This window comes from Galendromus occidentalis, unplaced genomic scaffold (assembly GCF_000255335.2).
Source record: "Galendromus occidentalis unplaced genomic scaffold, Mocc_1.1 scf7180000077484, whole genome shotgun sequence".
In the NCBI taxonomy this organism is placed as follows: domain Eukaryota; kingdom Metazoa; phylum Arthropoda; class Arachnida; order Mesostigmata; family Phytoseiidae; genus Galendromus; species Galendromus occidentalis.
Genome location: NW_003805472.1, coordinates 2,430,171 through 2,436,164, shown reverse-complemented (window position 1 = coordinate 2,436,164; position 5,994 = coordinate 2,430,171).

Here is a 5,994-nt window from a genome sequence, read left to right as displayed (position 1 = left end):
GAGCAGCGTTCACGGATTTACGTCACTAGTCGCCTTTGTTTATTAGACTCATGTGAAGGGCTCTCAAACGGGTTCCATCCGGTACGGGACCCTAATTGTGAGGGGAGGCGCCAATACGGGTTGTGATTCTGACTTGCCTGATGAGTAACTTAAGCCCCTGACCGAATTTCGACAGGTACGCGGTCCGCGGACTTAACACGAGTATTGAATGAGGATAATATCACCATCTTGGAGCGGCATCCGCCGATTCGGATTGGTACAGCCCCGACTGCCCCAGAGGTATGAACACGGCGGAGGCGGACCAGAAGCGGTTCTTTTCCAGAAGCATCACGTGCCGGACGGATCAGAGTGCCCAGGTCGGCGTGTCGGAGCAGCCAGCCTTTGATGTAAAACTATACATTTCGCTTCATGAGGGGAGGCTTCGAAAGAATGGCTTGAGGGAAAGCTGACATGATAGAATCTAGACTGCGGCGCGGCGCCCAAAGATTTCCACCTAGACCGGGACACGCCCTCCCCCAGAAATCCATAATCATTTTTTCGGAGCAAGATTTCTCTAGGAATATTAGAAGCCCCCTCCAATAGTAGCCCCTCTCTAATAGAAGCCCCTCGCCGGAGGTATTTCCAGAAATAGGTAGAAGCCCGGGTCACCATCGGGGGATTTACGGCACCAATTGTCTTCGGCGTTCGGACCTAGAATATTTACGAGGAGGATCTAGAGCAGCGGTTCCCAACCTTTTTGGCTCCGCGGCTCACTAGCGAACCCAGAATTCCCCGCGGCTCCCAGGATACCCAGTGCCCACGCGGCTCCCGCGGCTCCTACCTACTCTCCCTTCTTTTTCCCCTAAAAGGACCATTCGCAACTCAACTCACTCATAACTTGCATGTACATATATTGTTTACAAATATTGCGCCTCCCTCCCGTCAATTTCCCGTTAAAGAGACTGAATGGGAATCTCCGGAGACAAGCAGCTCCTGGCTGGAGAAGGAAGCCTCGCGGGCATACCAGAGCTCTCTAACAAATGAGTCCAATCTCTCTCGATGGAAGAGAAGAGTTGAGCTTCTCGAAGCTCACGGGAAAAAGCTCAGTGGTGTATGAAGTCTTCTCTGCGGGGAAGACACAAGGAAACAAAAGGTGCTCCGTGCGGTGGTGTGAAAGCGAGTGAGACTTTATTTTAGCTTCGTTCACTTCTCGATAGAGTTGGGCCGAATAGGTTTGAACCGAATGGCGGGGACACAACCGTGGCAGATGAAGTCGATCCGTTTCGGAACCTTCCCTTGGAATTGACAAACCCTGACGGCCCGGACCTACACCAGAAATTCGTCCGCGGCTACCAGGTTCGGCGGCTCCCCCAGAAAAGTCCCGCGGCTCCCCTAGGAGCCGCGGCTCCCAGGTTGGGAACCGCTGATCTAGAGAATAGGCCTGCGCTCTGGGGAACGATTCCTCACTGTTCTTGGGAAGATCCACAGCTCCACAGCCGCAATTCGGAATCCGCGCTGCTGCGAATAGCTATAGACCCTGGCTCCCGGAAGAATAAGGGGGATTCGCAGCAGTTTCGGGCTGCGCGGACGACCTGTTACTCTGATTCAGCGCATCAGCTCTGCAGATGCTCTTGCGAGACCAGAATCGCCGCCGAGATCGAGAAGAGACGGAAATCATGACGGAGAATGCATGAACGGATCAACGATTCGCTGCGCTTACTGTTGTTTGAACCCGACCGCGGTCCTGAAAATGAGATCTATGTCCTCAGCTCCTCCACCGGCTCCACTCATGGAATGAAACGGACTCATGTGTCCCTTGGCTTGACTAGTGCAGCCGGCAGGGGACAGGGAATTCCATTTGATGAATCTCGGAAAATTTACCGGAAATTACGGCTCACTATCCGCCTCAAAGGCAGAAAATACGTCTCACAGCCCCGGTTAGCGCATGGGCCGATGAACCGATTGCAGCAGTCGGAACTCTGTGGGGGAAACGGTATTTTCATACCTCTAGCTGCTGCGTGGTCAGGAAAAAACGAGATAATTTGACTCTATCGTTCCGGAAGCTTCGACGGACGACGCCCGCTGCAGACTCGATTGCGTCAGAAACCTTGGATCCTTGAAACTTGTCGTGGAGACTAGCGAAAAGCTTCACCGAAGCATCCGCAGACACATCGATCTTCCGCTGAAAACAAGCTCCTTCCAACCATTACACATGGTGCTATTCGCTCAGGTTTAATGAAGAGAGACACCTTTCGAGAAACTGCGACCTATGACTCCAATGAAGAGCCTCGAGAATAAAATCCCAAGCCTGAGAGCGCGGGGGAGAAAAATTCAAGCTCGACAGGAGTACTGGGCAGCGGCGGCCGACGACTTTGTATTGAGGAACGAGAAGGAACGATGGAATATGAACCGTACGATTCCGTCGGTGACAAATGGAATTTAATGAAACTACCGTGCTCCGAGAGGAGTAGAGAACTGAATCATGGATCATTCGACAGAATCGAATCCGCATTGATCATTTCGTGCGGACGGTGATATTCAATGAATGCGTGGCACACAATCGAGCACCTTGTCAGACAGCGTCGGAGCATGAGAAATAGGAGGACCACGGAGCGAAGTGACTTCGCGGAAACGCGAAGATGAATTGCTCGGTGAGTCTGTTGACACCAAGCCCGGGTAGAAACATGGGAGAAAGCGCCTGACTCAATCAGGTGAGTTGTCAGGCATAGGAGGCTCGATCGTATGTCGGATGGAGCAACTAGCCTTTTGTGCAAGCGGCCGATATGTGTTATTTTCCTGATAAGGAGGTGTCCTCGTCAGAGCCTCCGATGAAAAACGACAGAGGGGGGAGAAGGAGCAGCAATCTCGCTCCTTTGCGACTTCCCCTGCGATCCACTTCCTTGTCGATAAGATCGTCACTGACGAAGAATAACACGAACATCCCCCTTTATCGAGCTGTTTACCTTCTCTGTGGAGCACGACTCCCTTAGACCCCCCGAGGGAGGTCCAACCCATTCTCCTCGCGACCCAATCGACCATTTGAAGCAAAACGTCAGCGGCCTCGAAGGAATGCACTGCTGCCCTCGGGTTTGGAACTCTTAGCTGGTTTTATTGATTATTCCGTTTCGCGAATCCAAAGCTCAGGCGAGAAGAGCCTCTACCTAGGATCCCCGAGCGATTCCCTAACGAGCGACCGATCTATGGGTCTGTTCGAGGACATGATCCTCAAATAAAAATGCAACAGCAGAGTCAACAGATCGACCGACTCAATCGATCGCAGACGAAAACTCAATCAGTAGACATTGCGGCTCCAATGGACGAGATTTCTTTCTGTGAAGAGATAATTTCCGACCCTGAGTGCCACGCGCATTTGGAGCTTGCGAGAGCTCGTTTTGCGCCTCATGGGGAGAAGAAGAGGGTATTTACTCGTGCCCAGGTGAGGAGTCAGTTGATCAGATATAATTATCCCCCATATTCTCAGCATAAAATTTTTACTGACAGATACGGACGTGCCCAGCATATTCTTGACCCACTCATCGGCTGATTGAACGGCAGAGTGGGCTTGTACACACATTCAGATCGAAACTCTCAGCTGATTTTAGAGTCGGAATACGGAGTCCGCTCTGGGCTACAGCATTCGGTATCGATCCGTCCTTGAGATTTTGATGTTATCCTATACAAACGATTCTCCCCTCGCTGAGCTCTCTCCAATGAGCCTGCGTGCAAATTCCCGCTCGGAGTTCCCGTCGGGTAACGCGCTTCGCACTGGATCAGACCGTCTGCGGTAAGAGGGGATCATGAGCTGGAGTCACGTCTCTGAATGGAAAACGGCTTTCCGGAGGATGGCTCAGACTCCAAAGTCTTCGGGAGGCGAGAAATTTCGAATGAGACAATCAGGACCGGAATTCAGCCCATGGGTCTGGGCAAGTAAGTTTCGGATACATGACGTCTTCTCAAGCGAGGGAACGTCCTTCAAAAGAAGATTTCGAGTGGCACTTTTGTCGTATGAAAGGTATCGCATGCGTCGTCCCGACGTACCTCTCATTCTGGCTCCTAACTAGATGTTTCCAGTTGCTGGATCTGAACGTGTCGATCGAATACTTGGGTAAAACTCGCATGAAGCAAGCCAGAGGAAGCTGGTTTGAAAAAGAGTCAAGGATGTTCGCGTATCGTTCAGATTGCATGCGGAACCCTCCCAGTGCTATATGCCCGACTGATGGATTCTGAATTTTGGCCGCCAGGGTAAAACCGAATAGATCGGAGTTCTTGATTTCTGAGGAGCTGAGGAGTTCCTCCAGCTCAGGGAGGGTGTTTCGTAGAATTTTCAATGGATTCCGGATGAACCGTGAGGAGCTCTACGGGAAAACGATTTTCTCCGGAACTCCCTTCCCAAGGCGTTTCGAAAGAAAATGTCACATGTGCATCCGGAATCGGGCGGATTATGAGTTCACGGACAACTGGACCTTGACACGCGGCTCTCTGGCGGTGCCAGAAGCAAGGTCACGCAATCGAAGTCCGGATTATGATTCGCGAGGGTGGTTTGGCCATGAGGTATACATAGTTTTGGGATGAGCTCGTAATCGTTGAATATCTCATTGTTGTGGCTGTCATTCATTCCCGGTAGTGCTAACCGAGCCTATCGTGAGTTGCGAGAATTCGAACACCAAATACATCGAAGTAGATTCAAGCTCAAACGATTGTTGCGCATTCGGTTGTAGCTACACCGCGATCGAGGTTAGAACTTCCGAGCTCAGTAGAATCTAATCTAGGAATCCTTCTCCAACATGTTTAGCTAGGCGTTGCGCTGTCGACGGGGTGTATCCCAATTTGAGGCGACCTGCGTTTACTCCTTGTTTGCTGATTGGCTCGCAGCAGCTTTTGTAGCCTTTCATACATGTCAATTCACCTAGACGTATAACTGATAGAAACAGTCACACAATCACGTCTACGTCAAATTCAACATTTTCGTGTGTCGTACGAGGGTTGACGACTTGCAAAAAACGACGAGATATGTTATGACTTGTGAGAGCTCGACTCGTGGCCGGGAAAAGCGGTTCATATTGGCAGGGAGTCGGGATGAGTATATTCGAGAGGTTTCCGGAGTATGAAAACTCTGCTTGTTCGTCCGGTGACTGGATGAATCTTCCAGCGAACAATTCTGTGAGCTCAAAATAGGTTCTCGGATTGGCTTCCTCCCAGGTCTAGGTACGTGTCCACGATATGATGCCTTTTGATAGCTACTAGGTCGAGAGTTGCTACGTGCTCCGGGGAAACATCGCTCTCGACATTCGTGGCTTGCAATTGATCCAATGCTTTGAGTGTCATTGAGTGCCGATTCGATGTGACAAATTGAAGAGCGTCCGAGCCAACAGGTGTTTTTCGGGCAGAGGCCCCCGGGCTCGGCGCTCTCTCGGCATATATCCTGTATGCAGATGGTGAATTGAGTGTCGTGGTGTGGGTTCTCATTGAAGTTTGACAGACAAGGAGAAATAGTGTCAGGGGTATTGGCGGTATTGGGTGGTCATGTTCATCTTCAGGTGTCGTCTGGATTGCTGCAGTCACCATTTACGTGACTGCACATTACATTAACTCGTATTCTGATGGTAATACCTTCGCTCCCTAGGCTTTTCGTGCTGATAACGTCGCCGGGATCGCTCTGACTATTCATTCGTGTCAGTGAATATGTGACGGAAAGTTTCATGATCCGAGACGCGGAATCCGAAATCAAACTTCCTGATAACGTTGCCTTATCTAAGAACTTTCGGCTGCCACTCAATTTGTCCGCCCCTCCGAAATCATATCTCTGTGGGACCACTGACGTGAGCCGTCGGATCAGACGAATTCTCGTTTGGCGACCGCTTGACCTGACGCACGATCTATGAAATTGAAGCTGTCTATATAAACTTTGCTGCTTTCGGAAGCTTGGAGCTGCACGTTGTTACACTGTTCGCTTACGAGAAACGGTCAGCGGTCGGGCGCAACGATGAATAATTTCGACATTGAATCAGGACGTCA